The sequence below is a fragment of the Arachis hypogaea genome, chromosome 4 (assembly GCF_003086295.3).
Source record: "Arachis hypogaea cultivar Tifrunner chromosome 4, arahy.Tifrunner.gnm2.J5K5, whole genome shotgun sequence".
Lineage (NCBI taxonomy): Eukaryota > Viridiplantae > Streptophyta > Magnoliopsida > Fabales > Fabaceae > Arachis > Arachis hypogaea.
The window spans coordinates 96517602-96536418 of record NC_092039.1 but is presented as its reverse complement, the minus strand read 5'-3'; the positions used below and the strand labels follow the sequence as shown (position 1 = coordinate 96536418).

General features: G+C 38.1%; 1 non-coding gene across 1 annotated transcript; it reads right to left on the bottom strand.

The window, feature by feature from the left end:
• Positions 1-12802: 12802 nt before the first annotated feature.
• LOC112799021 (small nucleolar RNA R71) lies at positions 12803-12910 on the bottom strand. Its single transcript, XR_003200611.1, has one exon. It is a non-coding gene; the product is annotated as a small nucleolar RNA R71 (small nucleolar RNA).
• Positions 12911-18817: the final 5907 nt, after the last annotated feature.

Below are 18817 nucleotides of genomic sequence, written 5' to 3'. Positions count from 1 at the left end.
CCACTAGGGACAGGCATGCATCATATGCATCTATGTGACATTGTTTGCGTGTGCATATTGTATTTGGTTTGCCGATGGTTGATTTCGATTTTGTGTTTCTCGTTTGGAATAAAATATGAAAGGCTATTTTGGTTCAGCATAGATAAACCATTTTGAAAGGCTTTTGAGTTTTTGAGAATTGAATGGTTCCTCTTTCGAAAAAGGATTTCAGATTTCTCTTTTATTGTAAACCGTTATTTTTGAAAAGAGGCATAAGACGGTTATTAATCACTAGTACGGTTTATATTCATGTATCCTATTACAATAATTCCCAAAAACCCTCTACTGAGAATCCTTTCGAGGATGATGTTCTCACCCCCTACATTTTCCCCTTTCAGGATATGGGCACAGAAGTTATGAAGTGTTTATTTAGTTGTTGTTGAGATGCCTTGTATTGTTTTAATTATGGTTTATTGTACCCTCGCCTTTATCTTGATATATTCTGTAAGAGGGATATGGATTGTATTAGTTAATGTTTGTAATATTATTATTATTATTATTATATGTATATATATGGGTGTCCTCATGACGAGTTTTGTAAGTTGTATGGTATCTATGGATGTACATTATCAAGTGTAGTATCTTGGGAGCGATATTGCGGTAAAAAGTTTTAAACAGGCTCATATTTTTGTAGTAAATAGTATAAGTGTCGTCGTAATGTCTGAGCTATCAGAGTCGCGCAGCCGAAAGCGTGAGCTTTGGTGGTTAGGGTGTTACATAGAGGATAAGGTGGAAAATGATACTGGCCTCTACCGGGGTGAAACTTTGATAGCAACATATCATAGGGCATATAGAGGTCAAATGCTTGGCTGAGTAGAGGGTGAGAGAAAGGATGCTTAGGAAGGTAGTAAGTGTGCGTACGTGAACTACCCAAAACACTGCGCCTCTCGTAATGGGATCCACATATCTGCCATATGTCGAGTATTCAAAGAATATTACACTGGTTCCCATCTGTGGACATGAAAAATAAGGGGGTGAGAACCTAAGGTTTCTAGTATCGTACTACACAAAAAACTAAAGGGATCCACAGCCTAAGTTGAAGTGTTTGCAAGGTTTTAGCCGTAATCCACACAAGCAAGCACAAGTACAAGTATACAACATAATAAAAGTTACATATACAAATAAGAAATTAGAAACAAAAAAATGGAGCAACCAAGTATGATGTATGTCTAGTCTTATGCAAACCATGAGCTCATACATTCGTTGGCTACCCGTGATCCGATGTTATCTAACCCTACGTCCGAATATGATTACTCCACTGTGTACAGTAAGTGCATCGGTGCCTTATGGTAAATCATGTACAGCAGTAGCACTAATACAAGAATGACCCAAAATATAATGTGGTCACAATGAGTAACTCTGGTTTCGTCGGAGCAAAAACTCCTCCCCAGATAATCCCTTAGCACATTAGGATTTACAGTTTTCTTTTCTGCGACACATCTCAATAAAATTTATTTATAAGAAACTTCTTTGCCCTTCTCTTTTAAATAAGACTTGTCACATTTTACCATTTTGCACTTGGTATTTTTATATATTTTCAATTTTGCCATTTTTGTGCTTATTTCTCTTTTCTTTGTTTTCTTTAGGCTTTTTGCAACGCTTTTACCCCTAATGTTGTTACTTTACCATCTTATCCTTATATTTTTACTAAAAATCTTTTCACCCTCTACTAAATTAATTAACCATTTCTAAATTTTACTTTAGTCTTATTTAGTGTCAAATTTTTACCAAATTACACATTATCCTTAATACTTTAATTAATGCTAATTTTACTCCTAGATACCTAAAGACTATTTTACCCTTTATTAGTTTTCTTATTTGTTTAGTTACCACACTTTGCACTTTTACTTCTAACTTTTACTAAAGCTTTTATTTTAGCCCAAAATTTTATTTTAATTATAATTTTGATACAAATTAATTTATATAATTATAATTTTAACCCTAGAATCACTAATATTGGAATTTTTAACTGTTAACTTATTTTAATTATATTTTTAGCCCTCTTGTTACCTGAAAATAATCATAACACCTTTTTAATTTACCACATCCAATTCATAAGATTAAAACTCTCTTTATAACCTGTTTTCAAACCTTTTACATGTTACTTTTCAGGTTTGTAACGGAAGAAATTTTCGGAAGTACCGTTTTGCATTTTATCCACTTTCGGTGACTTTAAAGAATTGAAACTTAAACCCCAAGTGCTCCAATATTTTTTCTGTCTCATATAAAATTCAGAGAAACATAAGCTTCTAGTGTTCAATACCATGGCATAAACACAACTTCGCACAACTAACCAGCAAGTGTACTGGGTCGTCCAAGTAATAAACCTTACGCGAGTAAGGGTCGATCCCACATAGATTGTTGGTATGAAGCAAGCTATGGTCACCTTGTAAATCTTAGTTAGGCAAATTCAAATGGTTATGAATGATGAATAAAACATAAAGGTAAAGATAGAGGTACTTATGCAATTCATTGGTGTGAATTTCAGATAAGCGTATGAAGATGCTTGGTCCCTTCCGTCTCTCTGCTTTCCTATTGTCTTCATCCAATCCTTCTTACTCCTTTCCATGGCAAGTTGTATGCAAGGGTTTCACCGTTGTCAGTGGCTACCTCCCATCCTCTCAGTGGAAATATTCAACGCACCCTGTCACGGCACGGCTATCCAGCTGTCGGTTCTCGATCATGTCGGAATAGAATCCAGTGATTCTTTTGCGTCTGTCACTAACGCCCCACAATCGCGAGTTTGAAGCTCGTCACAGTCATTCGATCATTGAATCCTACTCAGAATACCACAGACAAGGTTTAGACCTTCCGGATTCTCTTGAATGCCGCCATCAATTCTAGCTTATACCACGAAGATTCCGGTTAAAGAATCCAAGAGATATCCACCCAATCTAAGGTAGAACGGAGGTGGTTGTCAGGCACACGTTCATAGGTGAGAATGATGATGAGTGTCACGGATCATCACATTCATCAAGTGGAAGAACAAGTGATATCTTAGAACAAGAACAAGCGGAATTAAATAGAAGAACAATAGTAATTGCATTAATACTCGAGGTACAGCAGAGCTCCACACCTTAATCTATGGTGTGTAGAAACTCCACCGTTGAAAATACATAAGAACAAGGTCTAGGCATGGCCGTGAGGCCAGCCCCCAAAACGTGATCAAAAGATTCCAAAGAACCAAAGATGATCAAAGGATCTAAAGATGAAAATACAATAGTAAAAGGTCCTACTTATAGAGAACTAGTAGCGTAGGGTTTACAAAGATGAGTAAATGACATAAAAATCCACTTCCGGGCCCACTTGGTGTGTGCTTGGGCTGAGCATTGATGCATTTTCGTGTAGAGACTACTCTTGGAGTTAAACGCCAACTTTTATGCCAGTTTGGGCGTTTAACTCCCATTCTTGTGCCAGTTCCGGCGTTTAACGCTGGGAATTCTGATGGTGACTTTGAACGCCAGTTTGGGCCATCAAATCTTGGGCAAAGTATGGACTATCATATATTGCTGGAAAGCCCAGGATGTCTACTTTCCAACGCCGTTGACAGCGCGCCAATTGTGCTTCTGTAGCTCCAGAAAATCCACTTCGAGTGCAGGAAGGTCAGAATCCAACAGCATCTGCAGTCCTTTTTAGTCTCTGAATCAGATTTTTGCTCAGGTCCCTCAATTTCAGCTAGAAAATACCTGAAATCACAGAAAAACACACAAACTCATAGTAAAGTCCAGAAAAGTGAATTTTAACTAAAAACTAATAAAAATATACTAAAAACTAACTAGATCATACTAAAAACATACTAAAAACAATGCCAAAAAGCGTACAAATTATCCGCTCATCAGCTTCATATTTCACTTAAATAACAAGCCAAAAAAAGAGTTACATCATAGAATTTCTAGAATCACAAAACAATCATAAATTCATTACAAAATAGCTCATACAAACACCAAATTAAGTATAAACATATTCTAACTAATTTGAACTCTTACCTAACTTTTAATTCAGCCCTTAAATATTTTAAACTTTAGAAATTACTCAAAAAAATAGAGAAAGATAATTAATAGATTTTTAGTGCTTGTTGGCCGAAATAGTGTCACAAAAAGTGATGAACTTCAACCATTTTGAGCTTGAATTTTCTTGGCTCCTTAGGCGTTCTGAATATTTACCTTAAGAGGGGTTTATAGACATGGAAGAGAGTAATAATTCACCTTAAATTCAGTTGAAAAAATAAAAAAAGGGATGAAAAATAAGGGCTTACCCAATAAAATTTTAGTGAAAGTACAAGAATTAGCAAGAATGAGCAATGAGTTATTTTTGAACAGCCTCGATTTTTGAAAAACACTTGAAGAACAAGTGAAGAACAACTTGAATATGGGCTAAAAGTGAAGAGCAAAAGTGTAGAAATTTTGTCTTCCTCTCTCTAAAAACATGACAATTCTCTCTTTCTCTCTCTAACTTTTTGTTAATTTTTGTTTAGTGATTCTCTTAAATAAAATGCTGAAGTTGGCTTAATTAATGTGGTAAATGGGTTGTTAAAGATAAAAGGACAATATACTGAGAATAAGAGAGAAGAGGCATGATTTCGAGAAAGCACAGTTAGCCTCATAATCACGTGTTTATCCACAGTTAATCGCAGTTAGTTATTCGGGATTAAAAACACTGCTAAGAAAGGTAAATATCAGAGATAATCTCAGCTGTATGAGTGAGAGAGAGGGACAAGTTGCTTGAAAAACAAGTAGGAGGATTCGGAGTCTCTAGGATGTATTTGTGGAATATTAGTCAAAAGTTCGCTTTGAATTAATTTTTACCACGTGATAAAATAATAAGTGGATGAGATTTATTCTTAAAGGAATAAATTAAGAATGAATGACTAATATTATTCTTGAAATTTGTGGGGCATTAAATTTTTTTTGGTGTGCATAAAATCATCACTAAAAGTAAATTCCAGCTTAAAAAGTCACTAGTGAGAAATAATGGTCACAAAAGGAGTGAGTATATATTTTTACTAGTCAAATTCGACTTAGAGTGAGTAATTACCCTCATAAAGTCAATTTTAACCTATTAATTACTATTTTTTATTTACTTTTATTTTTTCACCATTAGGCTTGCTTACTACTCTTTAATAGGCTGTGATCACGGATTTTGTCAAATAAATTATAAAATAGCTAGAAAAGTCAGTTTATCGAAAATTGGATCCTTACACTTGTGGTTATCTTTGGTTCTTTCACTATTCATCACATTAAGACAATGACAGACAAGAATATCCTTTCAATAAGGTAAGTCCCATAATATGCTCCTTTTAGTCTAATTATGTTCATTTTCATACTCCCAAAATTGTAATAGACCTTCTATCTCGACTATCTTGGCATAATTACTAACCCTAGATTACACTTCTTCTCCAATCATTTTGACAGGAGACTCCTCATATTCCTCAGTATTTTTTCTAAATCCAGTTCAATTATGTCTATAAAGGATAATTCTCATGCAAAAATCTCCTGTGACAATTGAGCTAATATTTTTTTCCATCATATTTCAACTAGAAAGGATTCATATCTTCCATACAAATTGAATAAGATAACTTTCTTTGGGTCCCCTATCTGAACAACATTCCTTAAGAAGAAAAATTATTAATTGTACATATCAAGGTAACTTTAAGTGTGAAATTGACCTTCTTAGATATATCATAAGTTTAAACACTACGAGATTAAAATTGGTTCAATTCATTAATAAGAGGGTAGATGTATACATATATTTTGGCCTCTGAATTGTCTAGACCATGAATGACACAAGTTAAAAAGAGGTAGGGATCTTTCATTTACATTTTAGAAGGAAGATTGTAAAGGATAATAATGACAGACCAGCATAAATAAAAAATACTAAAGTGGATGTTGGCTGCAAAACCATCAGAACAGAGACCAAGTCTCATATTTCTAGGTTCGGCTACAAAGTTAAGATTTTTTTATTAAAATAAAGCCATGCTTCTCTGTGAGAAGGGTGCATCATGATATCGTTATTTTCATAGTTGTTAATGTAACATCTCACATGAGGTGCAAAACTCATTGAAGCCTAGAATATTTGGAACCCTGGTATAAGGGGTAAATAATGCATTCTCTTATATTGGGCATTCTTGATACATTTGTTCGGGTCAAATCTATGTGTTAAAAAATTTTCAGTTACGCAATCCCTTCTTATCCTTGTAACAAATCATGAAATCGTTTATGCAACAATCTATCTTAACCACCCATAACTTCAATTGAGATGAAATTTTCTTGGCTTCATAGTAGTTTGTGAGAATATCACTAGATCATTAGTGGCTTTTCTAACTAATATCACCATTGGTTCAAAAGACTATTGTGAATGGTTAATTTCAAATTCAATTCCTATTATTCTTGTAACAATTGACAATTGTGAGTGAACAAACCCTTTCTAAAGAGGCTTACGCACTTTATTTATTCCAATAGATGGTAAAATTTTGTGCATTGGGATTAGTTTTTTTCTTCTCCTCTTCTAGTATTGAGCTAAGTTGTTGAAAGGCATTCATTATCATGGATTCATATCTAACAACATTATCCATTCAAGTAACTATATATCTAGTTCCTCAAGACCATACAAATTTTCTTCTAATCAAGAACTACTCCCAAATTTTAAATTTCCTTCATCATGTTGTATCCAAATTCAATAATTTGGCATAATCATCAAATCATACTTTACATTTTCAGTGGTCTTAAGCTTAGTGCATTTGCACTTGGCACATGAAAACCTAACCTTTCTAAGTCTTAGGTAATCATCTAATCTCATGCAAGTCTCTAAGAATTTGCTTAAACCCTTAAAAAATGACAATTTTAAACCTTCCTATTTGAATAATTCCAAGCACACATTCAAGATCGATTTTGAATTATTTATGCTGCCTATCCACCTACATTTTGACAAAATACATATGCTATATGTTCAGGAGGGTCCAAGGCCCAACAGCAAAAAAGAAACTAACAAGTCATTAATCTAGAAACACTAGTTCCAGGGACATCTGCAACAAGATATGAGAAAAGGAAAGAAGGAAGTTCTTCAAAGAAATTTTTCCTATTTCTTGAAATTAAGCAGGACGAGCCAAAAGCATTTGCATAGGAGTTCGCCTCCCGATAAATGTGTGTTACGCATGTGTTTTCTATTTCTGTCGAGTTTTTTTGATAGCATAAAAGATGGAAGAGCCAGCATGATACGTCACTTCTACTTTATTGATGAGTTCAATGGATCAAGAAGAGTCTTCCTTAACAGATAGATTTGAGATTGTCAATTTGCGGCCAACTTAATCCCAATGTAAAAATCCCATCGCTCTGCGATGGTAATGGAGCAATGACCAATTTTCTTACTGTACCAAGCAATATGCCTCCCAACATAATCATACAGTAAACCACCACAAGCTCCCTAATTCCCTAATTGAAGAATAGAGCCATTGCAGTTGAGCTTAATCCAATCCTCGGCTAGTGGAGTCCACCTAATCTCTCCCTCTTTGGTTGTTCGAAGCCTCCTCATACTCTCCTTCAACATCTTTCTAAATTGGTCATATTTCTTGGTAAGAGAAGTTGCTAAAGGGAGAACAGTGTTACTTTAGGTATCTTCATTGTTAAAAAGTAGCTTATTACGGTACCTCTAGGCTTTATTACAAATGGTGATGAAGACGGTGGCCCAAGTAGACCCATTCTACATAATAGTAGTAGACTTCAGGTTAATTTGTAAGACCCAAAACTTTTGAAAAAGGGCCATCATGAGCTAATTTCAAATTCAGTATTTCTGTAGCTTTAATTTCAGAAATTTTCTTATTAAAGATAATTAGAGCAAGTTTTGATTTATTGAATTTGAGACAAGTTATAGTTATTATCCAATTTTACAATTATTAGATTATTTTCTATATTTAAATTATAAAGTTGGTGATGAGCGGATAATTTATACGCTTTTTGGCACTGTTTTTAGTATGTTTTTAGTACATTTTAGTTAGTTTTTATTATATTTTTTTAGTTTTTAATTAAAATTTACCTTTCTAGACTTTACTATGAGCTTGTGTATTTTTCTGTGATTTCAGGTATTTTTTTGGCTGAAATTGAGGGACCTGAGCAAAAATCTGATTCAGAGGCTGAAAAAGGACTGCAGATGCTGTTGGATTCTGACCTCCCTGTACTCGAAGTAGATTTTCTAGAGCTACCGAAATCCAATTGGCGCGGTCTCAATTGCGTTGGAAAGTAGACATCCTCGGCTTTTCAGAAATATATAATAGTCCATACTTTGCTCAAGAATTGATGGCCCAAACCGGCGTTCCAAATCAGCTTCAGAATTCCCGGCGTTTAACGCCAGAACTGGCACAAAAGTTGGAGTTAAACGTCGAAACTGGCACAAAAGCTGGCGTTTAACTCTAGGAAAAGTCTCTACACATGAAAGCTTCAATGCTCAGCCCAAGCACACACCAAGTGGACCCCGGAAGTGGATTTTTACGTCATTTACTCATTCTTGTAAACCCTAGGTCACTAGTTCACTATAAATAGGACTTTTTGCTATTGTATCTTCATCTCATGATACATTACACGTTTCATATTGTATCTTCTATGGCATGAGTCTCTAAACACCATGGTTGGGGTGAGGAGCTCTGCTGTGTCTTGATGGATTAATGCAATTACTACCGTTTTTCATCAATCACGCTTGCTTCTATTCTAAGATACCACTTGTTCTTCAACCTAATGAATGTGATGATCCGTGACACTGATGAGCGGATAATTTGTATACTTTTTGGCATTGTTTTTAGTATGTTTTTGTTATGATATAGTTAGTTTTTAGTATATTTTTATTAGTTTTTAGTTAAAAATCACTTTTCTGGACTTTACTATGAGTTTGTGTGTTTTTCTGTGATTTCAGGTATTTTCTGGCTGAAATTGAGGGACCTGAGCAAAAATCTGATTCAGAGACCAAAAAGGATTGCAGATGCTGTTGGATTCTGACCTCCCTGCACTCGAAGTGGATTTTCTGGAGCTACAGAATCCCAATTGGCGCGCTCTCAACGGCGTTGGAAAGTAGACATCCTGGGCTTTCCAGCAATATATGATAGTCCATACTTTGCCCAAGATTTGATGGCCCAAACCGGCGTTCAAAGTCACCTCAAGAAATTCCAGCGTTAAACGCTGGAACTGGCACCCAAATGGGAGTTAAACGCCCAAACTGGCACCAAAGCTGGCGTTTAACTCCAAGAAGAGTCTCTACACGAAATTTGCTTCATTGCTCAGCCCAAGCACACACCAAGTGGGCCCGGAAGTGGATTTTTATGTCATTTACTCATTTCTGTACACCTTAGGTTACTAGTTTTCTATAAGTAGGACCTTTTACTATTGTATTAGGATCTTTTGATCACTTTAGATCTCTAGATCATCTTTGGACATTGTGTTCTTAGATCATTGGGAGGCTGGCCATTCGGCCATGCCTAGACCTTATGCTTATGTATTTTCAACGGTGGAGCTTCTACACACCATAGATTAAGGTGTGGAGCTCTGCTGTACCTCGAGTATTAATGCAATTACTATTGTTCTTCCATTCAATTCCGCTTGTTCTTTATCCAAGATATCACTTGTTCTTCAACTTGATGAAGGTGATGATTGACGCCCATCACCATTCTCACCCATGAACAAAGTGACTGACAACCACTCTTGTTCTACAAGCATTTGAGGCTTAGTGAATATCTCTTGGATTCCTGATGGCACGATGCATGGTTGATCGCCTGACAACCGAGTGCTCGCCTGACAAACGAGCCAACCATTCCGTGAGATCAGAGTCTTCGTGGTATAGGCGAGAACTGACGGCAGCATTCAAGAGAATCCGGAAGGTCTAACCTTGTCTGTGGTATTCTGAGTAGGATTCAATGATTGAATGACTGTGACGTGCTTCAAACCTGTAACCTACTGGGCGTTAGTGACAGACGCAAAAGAGTGATTCTATTCCGGTAGGGGAGGGAACCACACCGGTGATTGGCAGCACTGTGACAGAGTGTGTGCATTAGCTTTCACTGCGAGGATGGGAGGTAGCTGCTGACAACAGTGAAACCCTACACAAGTTTGCCATGGAAAGGAGTAGGAAGGATTGGATGAAGGCAGTAGGAAAGCAGAGAGACGGAAGGGAAGGCATCTTCATGCGCTTATCTGAAGTTCCTACCAATGAATTACATAAGTATCTCTATCTTTACCTTTGTGTTATTTTCGTTCATCATCATTACCATTTGAGTTTGCCTGACTAAGATTTACAAGATGACCATAGCTTGCTTCAATACTAACAATCTCCGTGGGATCGACCCTTACTCACGTAAGGTTTATTACTTGGACGACCCAGTGCACTTGCTGGTTAGTTGTGCGAAGTTGTGTAATGCCATGGTATTGAGCCACCAAGTTTTTGGAGCCATTACCGGGGATTATGAGAGTTGTGAAAAAGTATTGTTCACAATTTCGCGCACCAAGTTTTTGGCGCCGTTGCCGGGGATTGTTCTAGTTTTGAGCAAGCCTTTGGTAACATCAGTGCCAAGATCCGGCAACAACATCAAATTTTTGATGTTATTGCCCGGGATTGTTTAGGCTGGACAACTGACGGTTCATCTTGTTGCTTAGATTAGGTATTTATTTTTTCGAAATTCTTGAAGATGAATTCTAGAGTTTCATGATGATTTGTTGAAATCTGGCTGGCTGAGAAGCCATGTCTAATCTCATTGGACCGAGGTTTCAACTCATCACCACAAGAGCTTGTTGATTTCGTATCAATCTTGCTTTTGGAGCAGTGATTTGCTAAGACTTGGCTGGCCTCTGGCCATGTCTAGTGTTTTGGACCGAAGCTTTCTCTGAAAGCTTGGCTGGCTGTGAAACCATGTCTAATTCCTGGACCGGAGTCTTAGACTAGCATTGCACTGATTCCTGGAATTCTCATTAAGAATTTTGATACCTTTTTCCATTTCATTTTCGAAAAACACAAAAAAAAAATTTACAAAATTATAAAATCCAAAAATATTTCTTGTTTGAGTCTAGTGTCTCATCATAAGTTTGGTGTCAATTGCATGCATTCATATGTCTTAGTGATCTTCAAGATGTTCTTGATGATTTACTTGCTCTGATCTTTGAATTCTATTGACTTGAGTGTTTTGTGTGTCTCATATGCATTTTCATTTTGTTAGTGTCAGTAGTCTACAAACTGCTAAGTTTGGTGTCTTGCATGCATTGTTATTTGATTCTAGTTGCATTTTGATTTTTCCTTATTATCAAAAATCCAAAAATATTTTTAATTTGTGTCTTTTCAAGTCAATAATACAAAGAATTGAAGATTCAGAACATACAGCAGAGGAATTGCACAGAAAAAGCTGGGCGTTCAAAACGCCCAGTGAAGAAGGACAGACTGGCGTTTAAACGCCAGCCAGGGTACCTGGTTGGGCGTTTAACGCCCAAAAGGGTATGGTTTTGGGCGTTAAACGCCAGAATGTATACCATTCTGGGCGTTTAACGCCAGGATGGCCAAAGGAGGAAGATTTTGTTTTCAAATCAGATTTTCTCTAAGTTTTCAAAATCTTTTCAAGATCAAATCTTTTTCAAATCAAATTTTCAATCAAATCTTTTTCAAAATCAATTTCTTTCCATTTTTAAAGATACTTACTATCAATTAATGATTTGATTCAACATTTCAAGTATGCTGCCTTTTCTGTTGAGAAAGGTTTTATGTTTGAATCATATCTTTTCTTGTTAGGCAAGTCATTAATTTTAAAATCATATCTTTTCAAATTGTTTTCAAAACATATCTTTTAAAATTGTTTTCAAATCATATTTTCTCAATCACATTTATTTTAAAATAAATCATGTCTTTTTAATCACATCTTTTTCAAAACAGTTTTCAATCAAATCTTTTTGATTTCCAATTTCAAAATCTTTTTCAAAAATCACTTTATTTCTTTTTCATTTTCATTTTCGAAAATCAAGTATTGTTTTTCAAAAATGTTTTCAAATTTTCTACTTAATTTTCGAAAATCACTTCCCTCCTTCTCATATCCTTCTATTTATGGACTAACACTATCCTTTAATGCAAAATCCGAACTCCATTCTCTCTGATAAGTTCGAATTTTTCACTTCTGTCCTCTACTCTTCTTTTCCTCTGACACCTAAAGGAATCTCTGTACTGTGACATAGAGGATTCCACATCTTCTTGTTCCCTTCTCTTTCTTATGAGCAGGAGCAAAGACAAGGGCATTCTTGTTGAGGCTGATCCTGAACCTGAAAGGACCTTGAAGAGAAAGCTAAGAGAAGCCAAGGCACAACTCTCTTTAGAGCACCTGGACGAATTCTTCAAGGAAGAAGAACAAATGGCAGCCGAAAACAACAACAATGCCAACAATGCAAGGAAGGTGCTGGGTGACTTTACTGCACCTACTCCCGACTTCTCTGGGAGAAGCATCTCTATCCCTGCCATTGGAGCAAACAACTTTGAGCTTAAGCCTCAATTAGTTTCTCTAATGCAATAGAATTGCAAGTTCCATGGACTTCCATTGGAAGATCCTCATCAGTTTTTAGCTGAGTTCTTGCAAATCTGTGACACAGTCAAGACTAATGGGGTTGACCCTGAGGTCTACAGACTGATGCTATTCCCTTTTGCTGTAAGAGACAGAGCTAGAACATGGTTGGACTCTCAACCTAAAGAAAGCCTGGACTCTTGGGAAAAGCTAGTCAATGCCTTCTTGGCAAAGTTCTTTCCACCTCAAAAATTGAGTAAGCTTAGAGTGGAAGTCCAAACCTTCAGACAGAAGGAAGGAGAATCCCTCTATGAAGCTTGGGAAAGATACAAACAATTGATCAGAAAGTGTCCCACTGATATGCTTTCTGAATGGAGCATCATAGGTATTTTCTATGATGGTCTCTCTGAACTGTCCAAGATGTCTTTGGATAGCTCTTCTGGAGGATCTCTTCATCTGAAGAAGACGCCTACTGAAGCTCAAGAACTGATTGAAATGGTTGCAAATAACCAATTCATGTACACTTCTGAAAGAAATCCTGTGAGCAATGGGACTAGTCAGAAGAAAGGAGTTCTTGAGATTGACACTCTGAATGCCATTTTGGCTCAGAATAAAATATTGACTCAACAAGTCAATATGATTTCTCAAAGTCTGTCTGGAATGCAAAATGCACCAAGCAGTACTAAGGAAGCTTCATCTGAGGAAGAAGCTTATGATCCTGAGAACCCTTCAATAGAAGAGGTGAATTACATGGGAGAACCCTATGGAAACACCTATAATCCTTCATGGAGGAATCATCCAAATCTTTCATGGAAGGATCAACAGAGACCTCAACAAGGTTTCAATAACAATAATGGTGGAAGAAACAGGTTTAGCAATAGCAAGCCCTTTCCATCATCTTCTCAGCAACAGATAGAGAGTTCTAAGCAGAATACCTCTGACTTAGCAACCATGGTCTCTGATCTAATCAAAACCACTCAAAGTTTCATGACTGAAACTAGATCCTCCATTAGAAATTTGGAAGGACAAGTGGGTCAGCTGAGCAAGAAAATTACTGAACTTCCCCCAAGCACTCTCCCAAGCAATACTGAAGAAAATCCAAAAGGAGAGTGCAAGGCCATCAACATGGCCGAATTCTGGGAGGAAGAAGAGGCAATGAACGCCACTGAGGAGGACCTCAATGGACGTCCACTGGCCTCCAATGAGTTCCCCAATGAGGAACCATGGGAATCTGAGGCTCAAACTGAGACCATAGAGATTCCATTGGACTTACTCCTGCCATTCATGAGCTCTGATGAGTATTCTTCCTCTGAAGAGGATGAGTATGTCACTGAAGAGCAAGTTGCTAAATATCTTGGAGCAATCATGAAGCTAAATGACAAGTTATTTGGAAATGAGACTTGGGAGGATGAACCCCCTTTGCTCATCAAAGAACTGGATAACTTGTCTAGGCAGCAATTGCCTCAAAAGAGGCAGGATCCTGGGAAGTTTTCTATACCTTGTACCATAGGCACCATGACCTTCAAGAAGGCCTTGTGTGACTTAGGGTCAAGTGTGAACCTCATGCCCCTCTCTGTAATGGAGAAATTAGGGATCTTTGAGGTGCAAGCTGCAAGGATCTCACTAGAGCTGGCAGACAACTCAAGAAAACAAGCCTATGGACTTGTAGAGGATGTTCTGGTTAAAGTTGAAGACCATTACATCCCTACTGATTTCATAGTCCTAGAGACTGGGAAGTGCATGGATGAATCCATCATCCTTGGCAGACCCTTCCTAGCCACAGCAAAGGCTGTGATTGATGTTGATAGAGGAGAGCTGACCATTCAAGTGAATGAAGAGTCCTTGGTGTTTAAGGCCCAAGGGTATCCCTCTGTCATCATGGAGAGGAAGCATGAAGAGCTTCTCTCAAAACAGAGCAAAACTGAGCCCCCACAGTCAAACTCTAAGTTTGGTGTTGGGAGGCCACAACCAAACTCTAAGTTTGGTGTTGAACCCCCACATTCAAACTCTAAGTTTGGTGTTGGGAGGGTCCAACATGGCTCTGAGCATTTCTGAGGCTCCATGAGAGCCCTCTGTCAAGCTAATGACATTAAAGAAGCGCTTGTTGGGAGGCAACCCAATGTTTTATACTTAATTATTTTCTTTTGTTATTTTATCTTTTTTGTCGGTTGATGATCATAAGAAGTCACAAAAACAATGAAAAAAGCAAAAACAAAATGAAAAACAGGAAGAAAAACAGCACACCCTGGAGGAAGATGCTGCTGGCGTTTAAACGCCAGTCAGCCTAGCAGTTGGGCGTTTAACGCCCAGTCTGGCACCCATCTGGGCGTTTAACGCCAGAAAGGGGCACCAGACTGGCGTTAAACGCCAGTAAAGGGCAAGAACCTGGCGTTAAACGCCAGGAATGGGCACCAGCCCGGCGTTTAACGCCAGAAATGGCTCAAAACGTGGATTTTGATGCCATTTGGTGCAAGGATGCCTTTTCCTTGACACTACAGGATCTGTGGACCCCACAGGACCCTACCATCACTCTCTCTCTTCTTCCCCCATTCACCAATCACCTCAACACCTCTTCCCCAAAAACCCTTCACCTATCAAATCCCATCTTTCTCTTCACCACTCACATCCACCCTTCATAAATCTCCACCAACCTCACCCTTCAAATTCAAACCACTTTCCCTCCCAAACCCCACCCATAATGACCGAACCATTACCCCCTCTCTCCTATATATACCCTTCTTCAACCCTTCATTTTCACACAACCTAAACACCATTTCTCCCGCTCTTTGGCCGAACACACCACCATCTCCCTCTTCCTCATTTCTTCTTCTTCTACTCTCTTCTTTCTTCTTTTGCTCGAGGACGAGCAAACATTTTAAGTTTGGTGTGGTAAAAGCGTTGCTTTTTCGTTTTTCCATAACCATTATGGCATCCAAGGCCGGAGAAACCTCTAAAAAGAGGAAAGGGAAAGCAAAAGCTTCCACCTCCGAGTCATGGGAGATGGATAGATTCCTCTCAAGGGTGCATCAAGACCATTTCTATGAAGTTGTGGCCTTGAAGAAGGTGATCCCCAAGGTCCCTTTTTCACTCAAAAAGGGTGAATATCCGGAGATCCGCCATGAGATCCGAAGAAGAGGTTGGGAAGTTCTTACCAACCCCATTCAACAAGTCGGAATCTTGATGGTTCAAGAGTTCTATGCCAATGCATGGATCACCAAGAACCATGACCAAAGTGTGAACCCGAATCCAAAGAACCATCTTACTATGGTTCGGGGGAAATACTTGGATTTTAGTCCGGAGAGTGTGAGGGTGGCGTTCAACTTGCCTATGATGCAAGGAGATGAGCATCCTTACACTAGAAGGGTCAACTTTGATCAAAGGTTGGACCAAGTCCTCACAGTTATATGTGAAGAGGGCGCACAATGGAAGCAAGATTCAAGGGGAAAGCCGGTCCAATAGAGGGAGACATCCCCATTGATGAGGACAAGCCCATCACCAAGAAAAGGATGGAGTACACAAGAGATCCCACTCATCATGAAATCCCTGAAATTCCTCAAGGGATGAACTTTCCTCCACAAAACTATTGGGAGCAACTACACACCTCCCTAGGAGAGTTGAGTTCCAACATGGGACAACTAAGGGTGGAGCACCAAGAACACTCCATCATCCTTCATGAGATTAGAGAAGATCAAAGAATCATGAGGGAGGAGCAACAAAGACAAGGAAGAGATATTGAGGAGCTCAAGCACTCCATAGGATCTTCAAGAGCAAGAAAGAGCCGCCATCACTAAGGTGGACCCGTTCTTTGATTTCCTTGTTATTTGTTCTTCTGTTTTTCGAAAATTGATGCTTATGTTTGTCCATGTTTGTGTCTTGTGATCATTAGTGTCTTAGTGTCTATGCCTTAAAGTTATGAATGTCCTATGAATCCATCACCTTTCTTGAATAAAAATGTGCTTAATTGAAAAGGAAGAATTGCATGAATTTTGAATTTTATAACAGTTTAATTATTTTGATGTGGTGGCAATATTTTTGTTCTCTGAATGTATGCTTAAACAGTGCATATGTATCTTGAATTTGTGGTTCATGAATGTTGGCTCTTGAAAGAATGATGAAAAAGGAGACATGTTACTGAGGATCTGAAAAATCATAAAAATGATTCTTGAAGCAAGAAAAAAAAGCACTTTCAAAAAAAAAAAAAAACGAAAAAAAAAAAAAAAAATATATATATATATATATATATATATATATATATATATAGAGAAATAAGAGTTGTGATCCAAGGCAATAAGAGTGTGCTTAAGAACCCTGGACACCTCTAATTGGGGACTTTAGCAAAGCTGAGTCACAATCTGAAAAGGTTCACCCAATTATGTGTCTGTGGCATGTATGTATCCGGTGGTAATACTGGAAGACAGAGTGCTTTGGGCCACAGCCAAGACTCAATAAGTAGCTATGTTCAAGAATCATCATACTTCACTAAGAGAATCATTAACACTATCTGGACTCTGAGTTCCTAAAGAAGCCAACCATTCTGAATTTCAAGGGATAGATTGAGATGCCAAAACTGTTCAGAGGCAAAAAGTTAAAAACCCCGCTCATCTAATTAATACTGATCTTCACAGATGTTTTTGGAATTCATTGCATATTCTCTTCTTTTTATCTTATTTGATTTTCAGTTGCTTGAGGACAAGCAACAATTTAAGTTTGGTGTTGTGATGAGCGGATAATTTGTATACTTTTTGGCATTGTTTTTAGTATGTTTTTGTTATGATATAGTTAGTTTTTAGTATATTTTTATTAGTTTTTAGTTAAAAATCACTTTTCTGGACTTTACTATGAGTTTGTGTGTTTTTCTGTGATTTCAGGTATTTTCTGGCTGAAATTGAGGGACCTGAGCAAAAATCTGATTCAGAGACCAAAAAGGATTGCAGATGCTGTTGGATTCTGACCTCCCTGCACTCGAAGTGGATTTTCTGGAGCTACAGAATCCCAATTGGCGCGCTCTCAACGGCGTTGGAAAGTAGACATCCTGGGCTTTCCAGCAATATATGATAGTCCATACTTTGCCCAAGATTTGATGGCCCAAACCGGCGTTCAAAGTCACCTCAAGAAATTCCAGCGTTAAACGCTGGAACTGGCACCCAAATGGGAGTTAAACGCCCAAACTGGCACCAAAGCTGGCGTTTAACTCCAAGAAGAGTCTCTACACGAAATTTGCTTCATTGCTCAGCCCAAGCACACACCAAGTGGGCCCGGAAGTGGATTTTTATGTCATTTACTCATTTCTGTACACCTTAGGTTACTAGTTTTCTATAAGTAGGACCTTTTACTATTGTATTAGGATCTTTTGATCACTTTAGATCTCTAGATCATCTTTGGACATTGTGTTCTTAGATCATTGGGAGGCTGGCCATTCGACCATGCCTAGACCTTATGCTTATGTATTTTCAACGGTGGAGCTTCTACACACCATAGATTAAGGTGTGGAGCTCTGCTGTACCTCGAGTATTAATGCAATTACTATTGTTCTTCCATTCAATTCCGCTTGTTCTTTATCCAAGATATCACTTGTTCTTCAACTTGATGAAGGTGATGATTGACGCCCATCACCATTCTCACCCATGAACAAAGTGACTGACAACCACTCTTGTTCTACAAGCATTTGAGGCTTAGTGAATATCTCTTGGATTCCTGATGGCACGATGCATGGTTGATCGCCTGACAACCGAGTGCTCGCCTGACAAACGAGCCAACCATTCCGTGAGATCAGAGTCTTCGTGGTATAGGCGAGAACTGATGGCAGCATTCAAGAGAATCCGGAAGGTCTAACCTTGTCTGTGGTATTCTGAGTAGGATTCAATGATTGAATGACTGTGACGTGCTTCAAACCTGTAACCTACTGGGCGTTAGTGACAGACGCAAAAGAGTGATTCTATTCCGGTAGGGGAGGGAACCACACCGGTGATTGGCAGCACTGTGACAGAGTGTGTGCATTAGCTTTCACTGCGAGGATGGGAGGTAGCTGCTGACAACAGTGAAACCCTACACAAGTTTGCCATGGAAAGGAGTAGGAAGGATTGGATGAAGGCAGTAGGAAAGCAGAGAGACGGAAGGGAAGGCATCTTCATGCGCTTATCTGAAGTTCCTACCAATGAATTACATAAGTATCTCTATCTTTACCTTTGTGTTATTTTCGTTCATCATCATTACCATTTGAGTTTGCCTGACTAAGATTTACAAGATGACCATAGCTTGCTTCAATACTAACAA